This window comes from Herpailurus yagouaroundi, unplaced genomic scaffold (assembly GCF_014898765.1).
Source record: "Herpailurus yagouaroundi ecotype Mexico unplaced genomic scaffold, PumYag 221, whole genome shotgun sequence".
Classification (NCBI taxonomy): Eukaryota; Metazoa; Chordata; class Mammalia; order Carnivora; family Felidae; genus Herpailurus; species Herpailurus yagouaroundi.
In genome coordinates, this window is record NW_024412452.1 from 12,735,904 (window position 1) to 12,758,714 (window position 22,811).

The following is a 22,811-nucleotide window of genomic DNA, read 5'->3' on the forward strand; positions in this document are numbered from 1 at the left end:
CAGAGTAAGTGGTTTAAACAACGTAAATTTATTTCTCTCAGTTCTGGAGGTTGGAAGTCAAAGATCAAGGTGTTGGCAAGTTTGATTTCTTCTGAGGCCTCTCTTCTTGGCTCACAAACGGTCTTTCCTCTGCATGTGTGTGCCCCAATTTTCTCTTATAAGGACACCACTCCTATTGAACTGGTGCCAACCCTCCATTTTAACTTAATCACCCCTTTTAAGGCCCTATGTCCAAATACAGTCACATTCTGAGGTAGGGGGTTAGGACTTCAACATATGGATTTTGAAGGGACATTATTCAGCCCATAACAACACCATGACTAGCTGCCCCTCCGTAAGAACCTTCTCCTTGGCTCTCACATTCCACTCAGGCCATCCCTCACCCCACACATGGGTGTCTCCTCATCCTGCTTGGACTCTGGGTCACCATGTGAGGTCACCTGCACATACGCATGGCTGCCTGATTTGGCATGGGCTGCTTCTCCCCATGCTATGCTGCCCTCTGCCTGGGCACCCTCCTTGCTGGCTTGGGTCTGACTCCCCTTACCACACTGCCCTTCCAAGACCCCTCTCCTGCTGATTGGACTTCATCACTTTGCACTGAGCCTCCCCACTGTGTGGCCATTCCCCTCATCTGCTTGGTCTCTGACGTCCTGTATTAGGCCACCTCTATGTGTGGGTGCCATCCTCACCCTGCTGGGTCTCCAATGGCTCACTCAAGGCCACCGTGTCCCTCCCCCATCTCACTGTGAGCTAACAGCATTAGGACTGAATTGTTCAGGATGGGAAGGGGGAAGTGATTTTTTTCTCTTTTAAGTGCCTACTGTGTGACTATCTTTCTGACTAGTTTTTTTCCTGGCTAATAGGTTTAACTCTGAGATCCTAATTTGCATGTGGCTTGAGCAATTATTCAACATCACTTTTACTAACTTTATAAAAGCTGGCATTTTATAATCAGGAACCAATATGAAGTGAGAGGGACCAGGGAAACAAAGCTCAGCCTGACCTTTATTTGCCAAACAGTTCTCATAAGGGGTCAGTGTAGTTTACATGAAGAAGTGAGTATATAGGGTTTCAGGATCCTGGCCATACACCCTAACCAGAAACCTGGGGATAGCTGATGTGACTCATTGGACTGAAATGCTTATGTACAGAGGGGCTTAGGATTTGGGACGCAGGCCTCCTCCAGCTTCAGTTTGCAGGAATGGCACCCTTCTTCCTGCCCTTGGAGAGGATCTGAGGAGTAGAATCCTGCTGCTGGCAGAGATGGGCATTTTTGGGGATTTGAGGATGGGGTCAGAACAGCCTGTGCAAGATCAACAACATTCCTGAGAGGCAAAAATCCCAAATGAAGTACATAAGAATCTGCTGATGGCAGGCATGGAGATTAACTTCTCGGGCCAGAGCAGGTTCACTTGGGGACTGAATCAGCAAGTATGTGTGCGAATGGAGAGGGCCCTGAGCCATGTGAAGCTGCAGCATCTGGCCTTGGTAGGAGTAGGGATCAATGTCAGGATCCTGGCAAGGCTCATTTAGGATTGGATTTTCAAGTGTAGGATTTTGCTGTTTTGGGATTGGGCATTGCTGGGTGGCAAGATGTTTACTGACCCACCATTGCTTATTTCTTTTGTTTGACACCTGTGTTTATGGTTTGAGCATTTCCTATCACGCAAGGCTCTGAGTTTTGTTCACAGTTGCCTATGATCCTGCAGAGGCTGTGTCCCTGGACAAAGGCCATCCTCTGTGTTGGAGTGAGATGCCAATTGTGCTGGGGTCAGAGGGACTCTGGAAAGGAATATGTGGATGAACATAAGTGCCTGGTCTGGGGCCTGGGTGTTCTGCCATCACACACTTGTAAAATTTTGGCCTGGTGTGGGAGTATTCCTTGGGAGAGTTTCTGAGAGGAAGAAGCCTATGTGGATGGTAGATTTCCACTACTCCCTCTGCAGATTGTGGTAATCCGTGTGTGGAAATTAATCACTGGGAGCATTTCTTCTTATAGCATTTTAAGCTCTGAAATGGAATGATCTAACTTGCTGGGATGAATTCATTAGCACCCTGGGAAGGCCTTGAAGCAACTATCTCCTGTCTTCCCTCTCACATTTCTGCCAGGAACTGGCTGTATGTGATAGCAAAAATTCTACCACAGTAGTGTGGTGGTCTAGGCTTTTCCCTGGGAATCATATTTGTCTGCCCCGGTGTTCACTGGGGCCTAGGGGGTATATTCTGATGAACGTAGCAGCAGAATATTTTAGAAACTTGCACTTCCTTTTGATGTGGTGGGTGCTCGCTGGGTTGTCGGCCCCCAGACACCTTGTTGTACCACCAGTTTGGGTGTTAAACTTTGCAGCCCTGGACCAAGAGTGCTGGGACTCCAAGTGTGGAGGCTGCTCTAGTGGTTGTGTTGGCTCAGGATGTGACTGTGTCTTCTAAATTCTGGGGACTGAGGGATTGTTGCTGTGATGATATGGATGTTGGTTTTTTTCCCTGGAGCTTTGGAAAGGTGAGGTCTGGAGCATACAATCAGGATCCGTCTAACCTCAGAGTGATGCCACCTCCATTGGAGGGTTCCCCTGGGTGCAGCTACTCAGGAAGAGATCCAAGCAGCACCCAAGGGAAACTCTTGAGTCCCAGTCTGACCAACATGAGAAGAAAATGTTAGAGGAAAGGTGAATTTCTTCATGAAAATAAGACAGGGAGATTTCTTTTGTTGGAACTCTCAATCTTCTGTCCCCACAGAAAAATCAAACAAAAAGTGGGTTTTGTGAATGTGTGTGAGGTTTGGTATGTTTGACAAGGTGTCTACCTGGTGAGCTGAACATAATTTGAGAAAGCCAATAATTTCTATTTCTCTCACATATGATGGGCTTGGTAGTTAAATTAGTTGAAGTAAGGGGTGCCTGGGTGCTCTGTCAGTTAAATGTCTGACTTCAGCTCAGGTCATTATCTCGCAGTTCATGGGTTCGAGCCCCATGTCAGGCTCTGTGCTGACAGCTCTGATCCCGGAACCTGCCTCAGATTCTGGGTCTCCTCTCTCTCTACCCCTCCGCTGTTCACGCTCGGTCTCTCAAAAATAAATAAATGCTAAAAAAATTTTAATTGAATTAAAAAAATTAATTGAAATAGGTCTTGATTTATTCTAGTGGACTTCTGGAGGGAATTTATAAGAGTTTTATAAAAGACCCAAACTCATTGGTCCCACATGGATAGAGAGGAGGGTTGTAAGAATTGAGTGGAAAGGTCTCTCAAAGTTAGCGGCAGGATTCCTCTGATGTGCTCCTGACCTCCCTTAAGACAGACTGCTCTTTGGGTTAGCAGGAAGCCATCAAGTACTAGGACCACATAAGCCTGCCCCTCAGGGAGGTCTGTGTGTCCTCCTGCCCTCTCCCGTCTCCCCTTTTTCTAACCTCTGAGTTATCCAGAATGGGTTAGCAATGAAACGGACCCCAAAGACATCATTTTAAAGGCAGATCTTCTAGTGGGAGGGTAAAGGAACCATAAATATAGCTTGATTATTTTGGGGGGAACTCCTCTGGTCCTCTTTGGATCACTCCTTTTTTGGAAGACTTTCCTCCCAGGAATGTGTCCTTCCAGCAATGCTAGTGTGGAAGATGGGCGTGGGGCACCTGCCTCAGTGCTCTGAGGTGAGAAGAACCTAGGAGCAGAGTTTCCCTGCTTCATGCAATTTGGACCAGGCCCCCAAGGGAAGAGAAAGACCATGTGGGGCTTGGTGGCCAAAACCCTGCTCATTATAAAGGAGCTTTATTTGCTGGAAGATCATCTGTACAACTCTATGAGGTGGCAGGGCTGTGGTGACCATGCTGGGTTCTGATCTCTGGGTCCTGGCTGGATTTGCACACATCAAAGCAGGACTGACAATTGTGAGCACAATTTATATGGGAAGAAATATAACTTTACTTTCTATACTGTATTCTACTTGTTTTTGAGAACCTAGTAAAGACCTTATGACTCAGATGGTGGGAAGATTCTCTTAGCCCATTAAGGTCTATCTTCTTTGAGTAAATACTGTTACCAGTTTAATGTTCAGAATCCCTGTGGGACTCTTTGCCCTGTCTCCCCTAGGAGATCCTCTTGTCCTCCTTTAGGTACAGCAAGGAGTGTGTGTGCTATGGCTGGAGGCTGGAAGGAGAATGCTCATGTGTATTTCCCCAGCTAATCCTTAGGCCCCCAGTCTTGTTGAGCTGACATCTGCTGTGGATGTCCATGACCCCACTATGGCTTCTCTTCTCTAGGCCAGGCTCACTGGGCTGCCTGCCTTCAGAACCCAGGCATCTTCTTGTCTCCCTGGCTTTCCCACTCCTAGATGGGCTATGTAGCTGCCCTCAGGCACATACTTAAAAATTCCTTCAGCCATGTGGTCACTAAACTGTGAGAGGCTACATTCTGAGAAGTGGGTACAAATCCTGGCTTTCCTCAGATTCTTTTTTATCTTTCTTGGGTTCTGTTCCCTTATGTAACTCTTCCCCAGGAAGGTGTGGTACAGGGGCCCTTCCCAGGGATTAGGAATCAGGCAGCTTCTACAGACAAGTTCCATCCCCTCCAAATGACTACTTCCTGCTATTTCAACTTTCATTTTCATTTTTGGTTGTAGGAAATCTTCTCCCACATCATGTCTTGCCTCCTCCCTGCTTTGTGACCACCGGAGCTGCCATCTGAGCTCTGGCCCACCAGAACCCACATGTTTATTATTCTCCCTTTCAACAAAGTCAGCTTCTTTCAAATGAGAACCTTGCTTTTCAGACTGTTGTTGCTGGGAACTGAAATATGAAGCTAAATGTGGACTTCTGGTTGGTATCTATCTACCTCAGTCCCTGGCCCCTCCCCCAAGTCTTAGCTCAGTGGGTGGAGGGAAGGTTACATTGGATAATATGTCAAACCATGCAGCTATACAACCAACAACAGGAGCACGCCTGCCTTATCAGAGGGGCTGAGCAGCAAGCTGGGTTTGTCCCTCAGACCACCCTCTTCCTAGACCTTCAACTGCTTAGATGAGGCCAACAGGCATTTTTTTTTAATGAACTGTGAGAATAAGGCAAAATTGATAATCTTTAGCAAGTTTTCATATTCTGATACTTAAATACTACATTCCTGGAATTTTGTAGTTAACACTTAAATCCAAACTAAGACAATGATCTATAATACACTAGACTGTAGGCTATTGGAATAAATTATCTTTTAACTCTGGGTAAACCTAGCAATACATGAACTTATCTCTTAGGTTTAACACATTATAAGTATGTGAAAAGTTTAAAAAAAATTAAATGAAACTTTTAAAGCTAAATTTGAGCTCAAAAAGTTAGCTTAATGCATAGTGGAAAGACTTGATTAAGAACAGAAAAATTATTGATACTTTGTGCTGGACACTATTCCTGGTGGTGTATACATAATAACATTGTAATTTTCATGACCACCTTGTGATGTATAATTATATCCATTTTACATGTCAGGAAACTAGAAAACAGAAGGAACTTGACCAATATCCAGTGGGTCAGTGAAGGATGGAATCAGAGCATATGTGTAATAGTGTTAAACTCTTTACTGCCTTTTGTTCTAAAAAACACTGACCCTTGAAATATAAATGAGAGTGGGCTAGGAAATAGGTAAATGTGTTTTTTATAACCTGAATTAAAGCATGTGACTGTAGTACTTTATTTTCCACAGTGAAAGATTGGAGTGGCTTTATTTTTAGTCATGGGTTTGGCTTTTTCTTCAGGTTGAGATTTCAGAATATTAAGACCCAAAGTAATCTTACCATCTTAGTAAAACCATGGATGGAAATATACTAAAATGCTTCCAAATTTTTTTCTTACACAACTGAATTAAATTATTACAGGGTATATAACACTGTGTTGTATTTCTTCTTATTCTACCATTGACATGTTTGAGGTTACTGTGTAGTCTTTATCACAAGTTTTAATGATCAATTGAATGGAAGGGTTTTCTAATTGGGGATCATTTAAGTTTTCAGTTTTTTGTTCTAATCAACATGGCAAATAGCCTGATGTATTTACCTCTTTCTATATTTAAAAAAATTTTTTTATTTATTTTTAGGATAGATTCCTAGAAGTGGAAGTCCTGAGTCACAGGTAGGTACAATCTAGGACTTGCATGAGGCCAACTTATAATACCATCAGTTCTGAGTGCCGAGTTCACCATATCCTTGCTAACAGTGGGATCTATTAAAATGATAGAATTTTAATAGATAAAAAATGATATCTTTAAACTTAAACATTTTTGATTACTAATGAAAAAATTTATATAGTTCTTTTGGGAACTGTTATTATCATTTAGCCATTTATAAGGGACTTTCTTCTCTGTTTCAGGCTCCCCCAAGTATGAAAAGTGAAAAGTGCCAGCCCAGGGCTACCTTCTAGAGACAAATAAATGCAGTCTTGAAAGTCTTGAAGTCTCTTAAAAATTGTGATAATTCAAAGCTTTACAATTACCCTTTAAATGGCCTTGCTTGTCACACATCTACTCAACTCTTTTTCCTTAATTTCATGCTTAGAAGAAATAGGCTTCAGGGTCTTCAGCCTTCATGCTTATCCCCCAGCTCCTCTGAGGTTTCCATCCTTATCTTTTCAGGACCCATAGCTATTATCTTTCATTCTATCTATTTTCATCACTTGAGGAATAAGTGCCTATTACCCTTCTTGGGGAGATTAACTTTAATAGGAATATAAACTTAAGCTAGAAAAGTAAGGAGTGGTAAGCCTTGGCCATTGGCAGTGAGAATTTTCAAGGCTGTCTAAATACCCAGCTAAATCCATAATACACCTTATGCAAGTTAGACACCCAAGCACCTTGACCACAGAGACCGTCTTCATCTCTGTAACAACTGCTCACAAAGACCTAGCACTTGTTATATGCTGTATCTGTTCCCATACTTTCCATATGTTCCCTTGTTCTCATAACAGTCCTATAAGATAGGCATGATTATCCCTGTTTTACAGGTGGATAAACCAAGGCACAGAAAGTATATAGTCTGCTTGGGCTGCCGTAATATAAATCCTGTACTGGGTGGCTTAAACAACAGAAATTTCTCACAGTTTTGGAGGCTGAGAAGTCCAAGATCAAGGCTGAACAGTTTTGGTTTCTAGTGAGGTTGCTTTTCCTGGTTTGCAGATTTCTCTCTCTGGCCTCGCATGGTGGGGGCAGAGAGAGAGCAAGCAGTGTGTGTGCAGTCAGCAAACTCTTGTCTCTCTTCCTCTTATAAGGACACCAATCCTATTGAATTAAGGGCCCAACCTTATGACCTCATTTAACCCTAACAACCACCTAAAATCCCTGGCTCTTAGTCACACTGGGGGTTAGGGCTTTAACATAGGAATTTTGCAGGGCACAATTCAGTCGATGGTTTTTGGTGCCTGACTCTAAAACTTCATACCCTTAACACATGCAAAATACATGCATTCCATCTCAACATCCCCAAAAGTCTTGTTCCAGCATCAGTTCTAAATTCTGAAGTCCAAAGTCTCATCTAAATGTCCTCTAAATCATGTATAGTTGAGACTTGAGATATGATTCATCTTGAGGTGAAATTCTTCTCTAGCTGTGAACCTGTGAAACCAGACAAGTTATGTGCTTCCAAAGTATAATGGTGAGCAGGCCTAGGGCAGACATTCCCATTCCAAAGGGAAGAAATTGGAAAGAAGAAAGGAGTAATGGGTCCCAAGCAAGCTCCAAACCTAGCAAGACAAATTCCATTATATCTTAAGCCGTCATAATAATCCTCTTTGGCAGTGTCCCACCTTCCAGGTCCACTGTGGTGGAAGCCTCACCCCACACAGCTCTGCAGTGGCCCTGCCCCCTGAAGCCAGGAGAAAACAAACTTGGCCCCTGGACCTGTGGTTGGAATGGCAGTGCTGATGATCTCTGAATCACCTTGGGGGTCATTCTCTCCTTTCCTGGAAGAACAGTGTACTTTTGCAACCAAATAGTTTTGTGGTCTCCTCCAGTAGAATCCAAGAAGTTTAACAGCCTTCCTTCATTCTGTCCTGCTTTTTCTGTTCCCTTTAGTTCAAAATGGCACTGTCTTTGCTGGAAAAACCCATCTCTATTCCTGGCCTCTGCTGAGATGGCCGATTAGGTCCATGAGTTACACCCATGACCTCTTTATCAAATGGTTATTCAGCCACACCCTTCATACTCCCTTCAGAACAAGCTTTGTCATGTTTTGCAATGTAGATGGGCTGAGAATTTTCCCAGTCTTCAAGCTCTGGCTCCTTTGTGTTTAAAGAGTTTTCCTTTAATTCATCTTTCCTCTTGCATTTTGCTAGAAATAGTGAGAAGGACGCTAGTTGCACCTTCACTATTTTGCTTAGAAATCTCCTCCATTAAATATCTAATTTCATCACTTGTAAGTTCTACCTTCTATGAAACAGTAGGACACAATTCAGCCAAGTTCTCTGCCACTTTATAATAAGGACTGCCTTTCCTCTGGAGTCGGGGGCCTCTCTACCTCACCCTGATGACTCTTCCCTCTATGACCATGGTTTAGCTGTGTCTTTCTAGTCTGTAATAAGACTGTAAAACTTACTAAGGCTTGGTGTCCTATTTTGTCTCCATGACAACCCTGGATGGTAGGAGACCATTAGTTTTCTAGGGCCACCATAACAAAGTAGCCTGGCCTGGGTGACTTGAGCAACAGAAGTTTGTGTGAGATCAAGAAATCAAGGTGTCAGCAGCGTTGGTTTTCCTTTCTCCTTGGCTGTTGGTGGTTGACTTCTCCCTGTATCTTCACATGGTCTTCCCTCTATGGCAGCCTGTGTCCACATTTCCTCTTATAAAGACACCTGTCCTAGATTAGAGGACACCTAATTTTTCATTTTTAATTATCTCATTAATTTACCTCATTATCTCTTTGAAGACCCCCATCTCCAAATATAGTCACATTCTGTGGTTCTGGAGGTTAGAACTTCAATGTAGGGATTGGTGGTAGAGGGCAGGTAGAGGAGCACAGTTCATCCCTTACCAGAGGGCAAGGGCTGTTACCCTTACTTTACAGCCAGGAAGTGAGACCTGGGGTCAGTCCTTTCTGAGTCCACCCAGTCACTGGGACTGAGACGAGCCCCAGGCCCTAGACTCCTAGTTCAGTTCTCTTTCCACAGCACACCTCAGCCATAGGGTTGGGCACACTTTTGCTTGTTGGGAGAGGGGCATCTTCAGGAGACCTAGACTTAGAATTTATCATTGGTCTTACTTTGAAAGCACTGTCATTCTCCACCCCCCCCCACTCTCCTATCTTAAATTTGATTTCCCTAAAAGTAGGCCATGATTTATAGTTTTTTTGGGAGACAAGGCCAGGAACCACTAATAGAGGAGTGGGAAAGTAATACAAGGAAGAAAAGCCAGACTATGAAACATGCATGACTGAGTAGGATACTACTGGGGGCCTCTGGGGCTCCGTTCTGCTGAGGCACTCTGGGAAACTGTGTACAGCATGCCTCGGTGGTGTCTTCCTAACACCCAGGAATGAGGGAGGTGGGCTATTCATAGATTCCCGATGGCTGTTGGTTGAAAACTGATCCCCTGGGGTGTCAATTCCTCCAGAACCTCTGGCATGACCTGGGGAAGGCAACTGATAAGTATGCTTTGGCCTGGAGGGTGCTAAGGCACTGTATTGGTTATCTAAAGCTGTGTAACAAATTACCACGAACATGGAACTTAACACATTCATTATCTCACCATTTCAGTGGGTCAGGAGTCACACCTGGGCATGGCTTAGCTGGGTCCTCTGCTTTAAGCTTACTCTCAAGGCAGAAATCAAGGTATCAGTCTGGGCTGGGGTCTCAGCTGAAGGCTTGGCTGGGGAAGGATCTGCTTCCAAGCTTACATGGTTGTTGGCAGAGTTCATTTCCTCTAGGACTTTTGGACTGATGACCTCAGTTTCTAGCTGGCTGTTGGTCAGGTGTCACCCTAAGTTCCTTGCCATGTAGGTCGTCCTAGCAATGCTATTTGATTGATCAAAGCATGCAAACCAAGAAGGTGATCGAGAAAGTCAGCAAGTTGAAGAATCTTATGTAATGCAATCACAGAAGTGGCATCCCATTCCCTTTGCTGTATTCCATTAGTTAGGAGCAAGTCACAGGTCCTGCCCGCACATAAGGGGAGGGGATTACCCCAGGACACGAATATCAGGAGGTGGAAACACTGTGGGTGTCTGATATACTGCCATCTGCTCTCTCTATAAGTTATTGCTGGCCAGAAACATTTTTTGTCAAGAGACCTGGGGGTTAGAAATAATTTTACTGCAAAAAAATTTTTTATTGCAAACCAGTCAGAAAATCTAATTTTAACTGGCTATTGGAGGCTAGCCAAATGTGATTTTTTCTGTGTCTGACATGGTGTCTTCTATGTCCCTAGTTAAGGGCTAGGTAGCTTGAGCTTTTTGTGGTGTGGACTCTGAATTCTAGTGATCTTCCCAGGATAGCCTATATAGACAATTTTTGAAAATCCTTTTTTCAAGTCCCTTTGTTGGATTTCAAAGTGAATTTGGAATTGAGCAAGAACTTCAGGAACTTCAACTAAAATTCCATATAGGCTATCAATATGGAAATTTATATGTTGAAGTCTTGCTTCCTATCTGATATTTGAACAATTCCTAAAGCCACAGGATGGTGCTAATCTTTCCAGCACTTGTCACATTCAGGTGGCATCTAAGAGAAGCTGGAGGATTTATTTTTTTAAGACTGAGGAGTAGAAGAACAGAATCACTTTTTTGGGAAAAGGATGTATATCAGCCTATCAACTTTATCAGTGACTTGTACTAGTTCTAGTTCTTTTTATTATTTTAATTTTTAGAGAGCATGAGTCGGGGAGATGGGCAGAGGGGTAGCGAGGCAGCGGGGGGGGGGGGTGCGGGCACGGGAATCTTAAGCAGGCTCCACACTCAGCATGGAGCCAGATGCAGGGCTCAATCCCATGACCCTGGGATCATGACCTAAGTTGAAATCAAGAGTTGGATGCTCAACTGACTGAACCATGAAGGTGCGCCCGTTCTACTTTTTTTTTTTTTTAATTTAAAAAAAAAATTTTTTTTTTTAACGTTTATTTATTTTTGGGACAGAGAGAGACAGAGCTGAACGGGGGAGGGGCAGACACAGAATCGGAAACAGGCTCCAGGCTCTGAGCCATCAGCCCAGAGCCTGACGCGGGGCTCAAACTCACGGACCCTGAGATCGTGACCTGAGCTGAAGTCGGAGGCTTAACCGACTGAGCCACCCAGGCGCCCCCAGTTCTACTTTTTAAAGTTAATTTTTTTGTCCCCTCCAAGAAGCCATGTGCAGGGTAGTGGTTAGGGCTCATAAGTTCTGGAGACATATTGCTTGAGTTTGAGTCCTGGCTCAGCCATCCACTAGCTGTGTGACCTTGAGCAAGTTACCTAACCTCTCTGTGCCTCAATCTTTTCAACTGTAAAATAGGAGTAATAGTACTGATCTTATGGAGTTCTTGTGAGGATTAAATGAATAAAAATGCATGTAAAGCCCTCAGAGCAGTGGCAGGAGCCAACAAGAGTTTGCAATTATTAGTTTGAGAAAGCTAAATAATATATCATGAAGTGATATATTTGAGTGTTGGAGATGACTTAAGGGGATTTATGAAGCCTGTTATTTCTGGACTAAACAAAAATTCTCTATTCTTTTTGAGTTCTATTTCAGAAAAGGGCCCACCATACCTATGATTTCAGGGCTCTGGAAAAGATGTTCCTGATTCCCTAGATATCATCACTCAGTACCAAATATCACTTACAAAATACATCTAAAATTAAATATAGTGCATAGCCACTTGAAGTGTCTCAATAAACACATCACTTCCTGGTTCTGGCCAGACAGACCTTGGGTCCTATTAGCTGAATTGCTTGTAATTCTAGCAGGTTTTGACAGGTGAATGGGGAGAGGGCTTGTAGACTCAATTCTGAAAGTGAAAGGGGAATGAATGAGAAAGAAGGGATTGAGACTTGGGGGGGGGGGGGGGGGAAGGGTTGGAAGAGCTACAGCAGAAAGACACAGTTCTAGTGTCTCAGAATATTTTTCAGTTCTGGGGTTGTTGTGGGCATTTTCTCTTCTACATCACTAGTAGCTCACATAGAGTGGCATTTTTTAAATGTTAGTGTATGAAGGAATTACTAGGGATGCTTATTAAAAATATGGATTCCTAGGCCTACCTCTAGAGATTCTGATTCTGTAGCAGCACTGTGGCGGGGTCTGTGGTTTTTATGGGAGTGTCTTAAGGCAATGGAGCCCTGGAACCTACAGGGAGCAAAGGGGCCATGAACTGGTTGGGGAAAATGACCAGGGGGCTTTTCTGGAAACCATACTTGCCCTGCATTCACATTTTTAAAAACAGAGTAAATGCTGATTGGGGGAGCTGGTGAGATTATGGGGGTCTAAAGTCACAAGCAACCACTTGATATGCCTACTCTGAGGGCATATTGAGAAACACTGTCAGAAAGTAGAAGTGGGAGATGTCTTAGGTACACTGTCATTTTACAGAGTAAATGCCCAGAAAGGTTAAGTGACTTCATCAAGGTCACACAGCTAGTTATTGGCAGGTCTGAAACTGTAACCAAGTATTCTGTTCTCCATCCCCTTCCCCATTCACCATTCACTAAACACCTGTTCCCTCTGGAATGAGGAGAGGGGGTGAGAGGAGGAAGTAATGAGAATTGGAAGGAGCTGGGCTCACAGTTCCAGAGAGTAGCACAACAAAAATTTTGCTCTAGTTGAAAATGGACCTGGCAGAGGGATAATTTTGGCTCAGAATTCAAATGGTCAACAATTGCTATTAAAATCGCTAATAGTTAATTTTCTAAAGGCAGATGTCCTTCCCAGACAATAAATATTCCAGCTGCAAGACTTTTTTCTTTTATTAATCCCAGGGAGGATACATCCTTTAAGGGAGCTCACGTTTCAGATTTTCTTCCTAGCTCTTGGCTCTTGCGGGCAGTTGGTGGTGCCGGAGTGGACGTGAGCAGAGGCCGAGCGGCGGGACTGCGGCAGCGCGGGCGGCGCGCGCTGCGGGTGGGGGCACTGCAGCACCGCGGCCCTGGGGCAGCCGGGCAGTGGCCCGCTAGAGGGGGCGCTGTGGACGCCGCCAAGCGTCCTTTTGTCAGCGCACTCGGCCAGGAGAGCTCTCATTTCCTCCCAGCCTCGTGCGGGAAATGGATTTAATTCTGACGGCAGGGCTGTAAGGGACGAGCGGGAACTAAAGCCTTTTGTCAAGGAGTAGCAGCCTCTGTCGTCTGTAATTACCACTGACGCGGAGAAGCTGCATTGCTGGTGGAATTCCACGCAGCTCTGACAAGTGTGGGGCTGCAGGATGGGAAGAAAACATTGCTCTGCAGATTAGCTGGGTGCATTAAGCAGACACTCAAAAGACAACAACAACAAAGCAAAACAACAGCCCACAGTGGAACACCAGGAATGGATAAGATGCCGTGCAGGAGGTAAGCCCGTCTTGGCAATGGGTATCATGGCTTTTGCCTTGGTTTTGTTTCTTTTAATGGAATTTGAGACCCCTACAGCATCCCTCCACCGTGAGAGAGCTGGTTGGTCCAGATTGGTGAGCGTCTGCTAGTGTGGGTGTCTGCGATTCACCCTTCCCGGCGGCTGTGTGTTTCATGCCTAAAGGTTTCTGTTGACGATGTAACGTTGGAGGTTGTTTGGAAAGCGGGGCTAACCGGCGTTGGCCTCTGCATGAGGATGGTTGGATGCCCTCGCTCCGAGCGCCACGCCTGACAGGTGGGGCTTTCTTCTGGGGTCCGGGCTGGCGGGTGGCAAGCGTTGTTGCCTCGCGGGGGCCGCCCCTCCCTTCCCTTCCTGCTCAGCCGACGCCCTCCCGGGGAGCCGTGCGGGGTGCTCGGCGGGCTGGGCGCGTTCCCGGGGCGTAGCTAAGGCTCGAGGCGGGGCATTGTGCCGCAGCTGCGGGGCCAGCAGGCGCGGTGTCGGTGTCGGCAGCCGCCTGCATTTGGAGCAGGGGAGCTGGCACGTGAGTGGACCCCATTGGACTTGGATTTTTGTGCGACTCCACCACTTTGGAGGGGTAAAAAGCCACTGCCCCCAAGAGGTCTTGCCAGTCTGTTCCTCCTCTCTTAGCTTCCATCTTCCCTTCCCTCTCTTTTTTCTGCCTTCCCTCTCCTCCCGCCTCCGGGTTGGAGGCCACCCAGGCTCGGGGAGGTGGGGGTGGAGTGGGGAGGATGGGGGAGCGTCTGCCAGTTTTGAAATCGCGACCACTGAGCTACCAGGTGTTGGGGGGTGGGGCGGGGCATACTGCTTTAGGATGCCGATCAGGCGCTCTGTCTAGCCTATTGTCTTGCTTTTTCTCCCCCTTCCTTTTCTTCTGTAATCTCCACCCCTTGCCAAAGAGAAAGAGAAAGACAGAAAGCCCCAGGAGAGAGAGAGAGAGGGCGCCCCGGGGGGGGGGGGGGGGGGGGGCCCAAGCCCCAGCCCACACCCTATCAAATTCTTTTAAAAATTGTTATGTATCTGTGATACATGATTATTACCCATCTGTTTCTTTACACCCACTCTTCCCTCTTGCTGTTTGTCATCTAAGGTTCAACTGACTCAAATGAGCCTTATAAATAATAGAAATCAAGTCTCAGTTTGTTAAATGGACATCTTGTGCTTCCTGACTAAGCCCCAAGGAGGGGTTGGTCTGATGCCCTGATGGGAGGAAGTGATTGGAGAGGGCAGACCCACCTCCTTTCACGCCTAGTGTGTGGGTCTAGTTGAGGTGCATGGGATGCATGTTTAACTTGTGCAGCAAGGGGTGTCTTTGTTAAATGGATTTAAACATTGGATTTCATTTTTGAGAAATGAAAAATGGTCCACATATGAAGTGAAAGTACTTTAAGAGAGTGAGAGCAGAGCAGAAACTGAAGTTTCAGACTTGCAAGTCACTCCAGCCGCAAGCCTATGAATAGCACATGCTACAGACTTTACAAAGGGGTTTAGACTGTTGGATATTTGGATTATAGCATTCTACCTTCATTCTGTAAGGTGATCAGACTTTTGTCAGTGCATATGGACCAAGATCATGCCCAGCCCTGCCTCCCTGTCTCTTCCTGCTGCTCATCTCCCCACCCCCAATAGCAAACCTTTTATTATTATAATTTCAATATATTTTGGAGAACCACTAGAGATAAATCATCCCTTGATCCCAAATCCATACATTTTTGTGGCAAGCCGTTTATTCTTTCTTGTCCAACTGCCTAGCCTTATTAGAAATCTGCCTGTTACATTCAGAATATACAACACTGCCTGAAATGACGCACTACATGTTGTTTCTAGGCTTGGGTTGAATTTGCCTTAAATGTTAGTAAGGTGCTGGAATTAGCAAATTACAGCTATTCTTAAGAGCCTACAGGTGACCAAATATGTTTGTTGGGAGAAAGTTTAGTGTTAAGGCTTTAAATATGTATATATATGTATATATATAAAAGACTTCAATAAATATATTTATCACAAGGACTTTAAGACCATTTACAGGGCTTCATAAATCATAGCAAGGGAGACTAACTTAGAAGTAAATGAGAAAGAAAAAACAAGACTAAGGGTAGAGGTATAAAATGGTATTAAGAATGAAGCTAATACAAAAATACAAGTGTGAGACCCTCTACACTTGCTAAGCGGGGAAATAAATCCAGCACTAAACTTTCGAGCATTTCATGGAAAAAGGGGACCTGACCAATCCATGGTTCATATGTTCTATTTATTCATTGATTCATTCACTCATTTGTTCACTTAACAAACACTCAGGACTTACTATGTACCAGGCTCTGTGCAAGGTGCAGGGACAGACATGGTCTCTGCTCTGACAGCAGTTACAGATGACTGCAAGGAACTGACATTCATCAGAAAACCTTGTATATATACGAATGTATAATTACAAATAGTGCTGAGAGCTGTGCAGAAAAAGCATGAAACAAAATGTCCCATATCTAGAACATAAAACACAGAAACTTGTTAAGAGAAGCACAACAATTCTTGATTCTAAGAGCAGAAAGGAACTTTTTGCAAATATTACAGTGTTTGGAATGATGTCTTCAATCATGTCCTTGTCAGCCACAAGGAGGTTTTCATACTGCTGTTTTTATAGTGTTCCTTGGTGTGCACACATATTACTTCTTGGGGCTCTCAGACCCCTGGGGTTCTGAGAATATATACATTTTGAAGGATCTGTGTCTTTTCTAAAATTAGCAGTTTTACTTCAGTGATAATATTTTTGTAATGTTTATTATATATTTTAAGAGCGAGAGACAGAGCATGAGCAGAGGAAGGCAGAGAGAGAGAGACACACACAGAATCTGAAGCAGGCTTCAGGCTCTGAGCTGTCAGCACAGGGCCTGACACGGGGCTCGAACTCATGAACAACGAGATCATGAACTGAGCCAAAGTCGGACGCTTAACCGACTAAGCCACCCAGTTGCCTCTTCAGTGATAATCTTAACAATAAAAATGTGTTCTGGATTATCTTGATGGCAACCCCAAAACCCATGGTGGGGCCTCTGTTTGCCTCTGCATCTTCCCGTGTGAACCAGGGGCAGGCCTGGCAGCTCAGGTCATGAGGCAGCGAGGAGTTTAATTAGAGGCACATGGAGAGAAGGGTGAGCCCACACAGGGCACAGGCTTGTCAAACTCAAAGGAACAACTCCTGGGACCAGTGCTATATTGGCAAGGAATGATGCTCTCATGCTGGTTCCGCCCTCATATGGACTGGGCTGTAGCCATTTATTAGCAGCAGGTGTTGTAGTGAAAACACAATGACAGAGTTGCTGTTGCTGATTTCAGCAATAATTGGGTTAGATCTGTATGCAATACAGATTTAGTGACCTGTGATAACTACCTTACGTCCAAAACAATGAGACAGGTAACTAGGCATAATGATTGGGTGGAGCCAGACTGACTTCTAATTCACTTTTCTACTTACTAGCTGTGAAACCTGGGCAAATAACTCAACCTCTCTGTTTCTCAGTTTCTTCTTTTGATAATATGGAGATAAAGATGTGGTATTGATTTCATAGTGATATCACAAGAATTAGAGCTATTATGTGTGAAAGACTGGTAAAGTCTTCAGTAAAGTTCAATAAATGTTAGCAATTATTATTATCTTTATTAGTATGAAATGGCACCCACTTAGGTGGGTGGTTTTTAGCAGAATTTTAAATTATGATACCTGATTATCTTAAAGTAGCAAACACCTTTTTGAGGTTATCAATATTGTTTTGCACACATGCTTTAGGAGTTGTCTGCATTGGTATTGTTGAAGCCAGGATTCAGATAGTGGTAACATGTAGTAACTGGGCCTGAGACTAGATCTTTCTGTTAAGCCCCAAATGGTGTCTTAATCTTAGCAAAACAATATTATCTGCTGTATAAAGTTAATTTTATTAATTTGACATTTTAAAGTTTGATAATTACATGTGCTTGTAAATTGGCTTTGGTATTTTAGTTATATAACTAGCTATTAATGCCTAGGTGTTTAGAACTGGTCTTTATGTGTGCACATATTTAATAAAAGTGATGTAGGTCAACCCTGGGTCCATGGGAAATTTTTCTCTTCAAAAGAGATAATTGTTTAGTTTAAGTATTTTGCACTGTGTGCAAGGACACACCCAAGATTCTTGGAATAGAATTTTCACTCTCTAGAAGAGAGATTGCAGCCCTAATATTTGACTCTATATACCTTGACTGCCATAGTTTTAGCCTGAAATAATTTTAAGACAGTAATACCAAAAACTGCCTCTGTTTTCAACAACAACAACAACAGCAGCAAAGTCCCCCAAACTCAAAGAGCACCTATGGAATGGCAAGCTTCCAGCAAAGATTCATCCAGGCCTATCTTCCATGATAAACTACATGTGAGAGGTTTGCCAATGTTATTGAATGAGGTGAAAAGAAAGTCTATTCTCTGTGCACTACAATGTTGGATTGTATAGATTAAAACAAGTTTATTGATTATATTCAAGTCTATTTTTATTTTTCTTTGTACCTAAGTGATCTGTCAAAGATTACAAGAAATATGTCAGTCTCCTACTATAATTGTGTTTTTGATAGTTTTCCTTTTGATGTATACATATCATAGACATATGCATTTTTATTGTATTATGTTACACACAGGTTATATTTGATGCAGTATTACTTAGGGCCCTGATGGCTTTCCTGGGATGGGGGACATTTAGTGCTAAAACCAGGACATGCCAAACAAAGGAAGACAGATCTATTTTAGTTGTAGAGAAGAGGGAGATAACAAACAGTGGGCCCAGATTCTTCAAGGACTCTCCAGAAGATATGGCAGAGATGGTGCCAGCCAACGTCAACCAGCCCATGATTCAATAAGGGGCACTCCCCAGAAAAAGGAATGTTCTCTCAGCTGAATCCTAGAATAATACTCAGGCTCAAAGCACCAAACCTGAGTGGGCTATGGTGTGGTCTGGGAGAGCGTGGGGGTATTAAAAGACTCTAAGAACTTTATCAGCACCTTCCACTTTGGGTATCTGGCCCCCCCAATCTTGATTTGTGCTGAGGGAGCCTCCGATAAAGTGGGGTTTTAACATAGCCAGCTTCAAGCCATATCAGTTCTAATCACCCCAACAGGTACAGCTGAAAATAAAGATAAATAAGTACATAAATAAATGTCATCTGGCCCAGCAGTAAGTATCTCTAAGGTACTTGGATGTCACCCCACAAGGAACCTGGGTAAGACCCAGAGGCTAGGGAATTTAGGATGTGGTTGCCAGAGAACAAATATGAGTGCTCCATATGATATCTGGAATGGTCTTCCCTGAGCCAAGCCTTGAAGTGGATGAAAAAAACTTACCGAGCCAAATAGCGAATGCCTCTGGCTTTTATGAGTGACAGCCCTAAGGATCATTTGACATCCTCTACCCCATGCACCCCCCCCCCAACACATGCAGACAGCTGATTGAACCAGGTGTGGACCTGTGAGGACTTGGGATCTCAGAGCTGGTGGCCATATTAGGCCAAATAAGAGAGGGAGTCAGGGTGAGGAGGCCAAAAAAGAAAAAAAAAAAAGAGAGAGAAGCCAAGCCCAAAACAAAACAACAAACCAAAACAGACATGATGCAATGATAGTGATAGGTCATCCCCCTACTTCCCGCGCCAATTTAGAGAAGCCACTTGGTTTTCCTGAGGTGGCCACAGCGATTCCAGTTCTAGCAGCTTCCATGAGGCCCAGCTAGATTTTGGTTCCTATGTTGATGAGGTTGCCTTCCATCTTGCCTGGGCTAGTTTGCTTGGGTTTGTGTTTTTTCAGCCACACTGCTCCTGGGTAGAACTTTGGGTTACTCCAGAGCCTCCCATTTGTCTTCCCTACATCCAACTTGAACTCCATCAATCCACAGTGATCTTGCTGAAACCAAGCAAATCTCAACATTACTTTCAGGATAAAGCCCAAACTCCTTGCTTAGATCTGCTTTACATCTTCTTCCTTCATACTCCACCTCTTAGGTAGGCTGACCAAGCATCTTTCTGGACATGCCCCTTCTCCATAGCTCCCCACCAGCTTCCACTCTTTCTCAGCCTCTTTCCTCCACCTTACATGCCCCCCCACTTTGTATCTGGCAAGTTGCTTCTTTCAGAAAGCCAACCAAATAGACAAACTTCTAGCAAGCCTGATTAAGATAAAAACAATAATACTAGAAATGATATATGGAACAAAGCAGAGAAGATTTGAAATCATAACACTATGCATTATTATATCCTAACGTGAAAATCTTGATGAAGTGGACGTTTTCACAGAACATATGAGCCACCACTATTTCAGAAATCGAATGTCATGTTTCTGGATGGGAAGAGTTGATATTGCAAAGATGCCGTTTCTTCACAGATTCTGCCACATGGATGGCAGCCTTCCCAGTAACCAGAAGTGATGCAGATTTCTTCCTATTTTTCTATTCCTTTGATTATTTTATGTGGAATTTTGAAAGGGTTACTTAACTGCATATACTCCATTGCAAATCATTGTATTGAAGGGAAGGTCAATATGTGTGCGTTTGAATGTCATTTATAAACTGTTTTTCTCGAAGAGCAAGTGAAGTTATTTAACTTTGAAATGCAAAGGGACTTTATGAAGACAGAATTTCACTTAACAAGGGACATGATTTTCAGCCCATATTTTATTATGAATTTCGTTATGTTTGCTTTCTTTACTCAGCATGGAGTCCATATAAGAATCTCTTGACTTTTGATTTTAAAAATTTATGGTGAAAAGATACTCGAAAAGTGAGGGCATGTACAGTTCTTTCTTCCTCTACTGTGTCAGATGGCAGAGCATCCATACTGATTATCTCAACAGTCCTTTATTTAGAATTTATTCGTCTTCCCTCTTAGCACCACATTTCTCTTAGATCTTTCCAACACCCTCATTTGTGTCCCAAATTAGCTACATCTGTTACCATAGTTATGCAGCTTAACCCATTCCATGCTTGTTCGTGCTGTGCTGTGCATGAGACTTCCTCTCTTGCGTTTCCATAAGTCGTACTGTTAGTTTTCTTTCTTCTTCTCCTTCCCCCCGCCTTTTAAACTGTTTTTAAGGCAATGCATATGCATAGTTAATAAATCAGACAGGACTGAAGGGCTTCTAACAGAAAGCAACAATCCCTGCCCCACCCCAAATCCTTATCTACATACTGGCAAACTGCTTTTAGCTGTGTTTCCCATTCTGCTGTAGTTCCCTCTGTATCTCAAAATAATATGCATACACTGCTGTTTCTGAATTTATCAACTTCAGTCATCATCTAGTGATCTTCTGCCATGAAAGTCAAGGATGTAATTTATTTACATCATGCCTACATCTCCTCACTGTCTTTCTCTCGTCATCCCTGCTGCTCCAGACAATGCATTTATTAAAATCTGATTTTTCATTCCATGGACTATTGACTAGGTCATTTGACTCTCTACTGTGTATAACATAAGGCTATTACTGCCTCTTCTTGCCCTGCTTCCTCCTTCCCTCTAGCTTCCCTTTACTTTTGCATTATCAAAGTTGATAAAATATTCATTCTGTTCCATGGCCATAGTTGGTATCTATGATTTGTCTATAATTATGGTGATTCTAAAAGCTGAAAACTTTTAAACTGTTCATTAACTGGGTTGATATTGTTCACTGCACAGTAAGCAATATGCTAGGATTTCATATCCTTTTCAGGGGATATTCCAGGCTTTGGGCCCCTAGGTGGCAAACACTCACAGAGTGACCCTGGGGACACCATCACCACCACAGCTGCCCTGGTTCACCCCCTGTAGGTGAAGACCCCTACAGATCCCTCCAGATCCCTCCAGACCCCTCCAGATCCCTCTGAGATACAGAGGGATCTATAGCTGAGCGCCTGGCCAGGGCCGTGTCCTGTGATTGAGCACAGGAGAAGTGGCTGGGGGGGGGGGGGCCTGCTGCTCCACGGAGATGTGCAGTTTGCACCCCTTTATTCAGTCTCTTTTTTCTTCTTGCCCTTTATCATGCCTGCCATATCAGAGTATAGGACACCTTCAAGGCTCTGCCACAGATCATCTGCTTCCTTGGCTCCAGCATCCTCTGCCTGAAATTTGGGCTGAGGCTTCTTTTGCTTCAACATTAGTCACCAGTTCTCCATCTGCTTTTTGTCCTCCAGAAAGTTGTTGAAATCTCTCCTCTGATAACCACCTGCTTTTACTCCGTCATTGTAGGGTTGTGCATTTTTCTTCCCTTATGATCAATTTAATGGAGACTTAGGAGAGAGAGAGGAACATAGGGATAGGTGGGATTAGGCCTGCCATCTTGAATTAGAAGCCACGGTCATTAGTTTTCATCAAGCCATGCATGGTAGCAATAGAATAAACTAGTGGCAATGATATGATTTAAATTCAAACTCTAGTGAAGTTTGCTCTTCTTTGTTGTGAAAACGACTTCAAATGTGTGCAGTACGTATCAGCTCAATTCCAGTATCTTCTCACATCTAGAATAGTGCAGAAATACGAAAACATCCTTCTACTCCACTCTAAGATGAATGACTCTTAGCTTATGTACAGTTCTAACAAGCTCAGTTGTTTCTATTCAGAAAAGGGCAAATGGCAAATTAGAAGGGTTTGGCTAATAGTCTAAAAGAGCTTGGGATAAAATGAGGGCTAAGAGAAGACAGAAGCTTCTCTAGGGACCCTGGGTTGTAGTTATTGCCCAGGTGCTAGGGAGATCATAGGTCAGAGTTGCCAGTACTCGATTTAGATGCAGAAAGTAAGGAACTAACACAAAGTTAGTGAACTCACTAACAGTGTGCATCCTCTAGGGAAAGGGACTGCTAGCTTTTTTTTTTAAACCTGGTTGAGAAGGAAGGATTTGTGGGTACCAAAGGTTCTTTGTTCAGAAAGTAAATCTGGAGTTATGATGCACAAGAAATTTCAGTTGCCTCTATGTTTCCATCGAATTTGGAGATTATTGCTTCATTTTTCAGCCTTAGCAATGATCATTGAGACAGAACACAGTTTGGGGGCTCCTGCTTTATATATCTTAACTGTTAAAGTTACAAGCTGTGAAAACTGTTGCCAACTGTTTGAAGCCTGTACTTGTTATACTGAATATCTATCAAGATTAAGGATGTCAAAGAATTAAAATCTGCTTTTAAAAGTCTATTATATTTATAGATCAAATGATAACACCCTCTATGATTTATCTCAAAATCTTTTTTATTGGGAGATGAGTGGATTGGGATGGACTGCAAATTGCTAATTGTTGAGGTTGGGTATAATCTGTTATCTAAACTGGCACTTTTTAGAGTGAACGGAGGTGCTATTAAT

General features: G+C 43.6%; 1 protein-coding gene across 5 annotated transcripts in view; it reads left to right on the forward strand.

Moving 5' to 3' along the window:
* ADD2 (adducin 2) overlaps nt 1-22,811 on the forward strand; it is a 123,968-nt gene that overhangs the window by 5,622 nt on the left and 95,535 nt on the right. The window contains exon 1 of one of the 5 annotated variants that reach the window (XM_040458599.1): nt 13,080-13,468. The exons of 1 other annotated variant lie outside the window; for it this stretch is intronic. The gene's annotated coding sequence lies outside the window, so the exon portion shown is untranslated. Of the gene's footprint in view, nt 1-13,079; nt 13,469-13,508; nt 13,764-22,811 lie in introns of those variants that run through there. 3 more of the 5 variants (XM_040458596.1, XM_040458600.1, XM_040458597.1) reach the window with 3 other exon arrangements.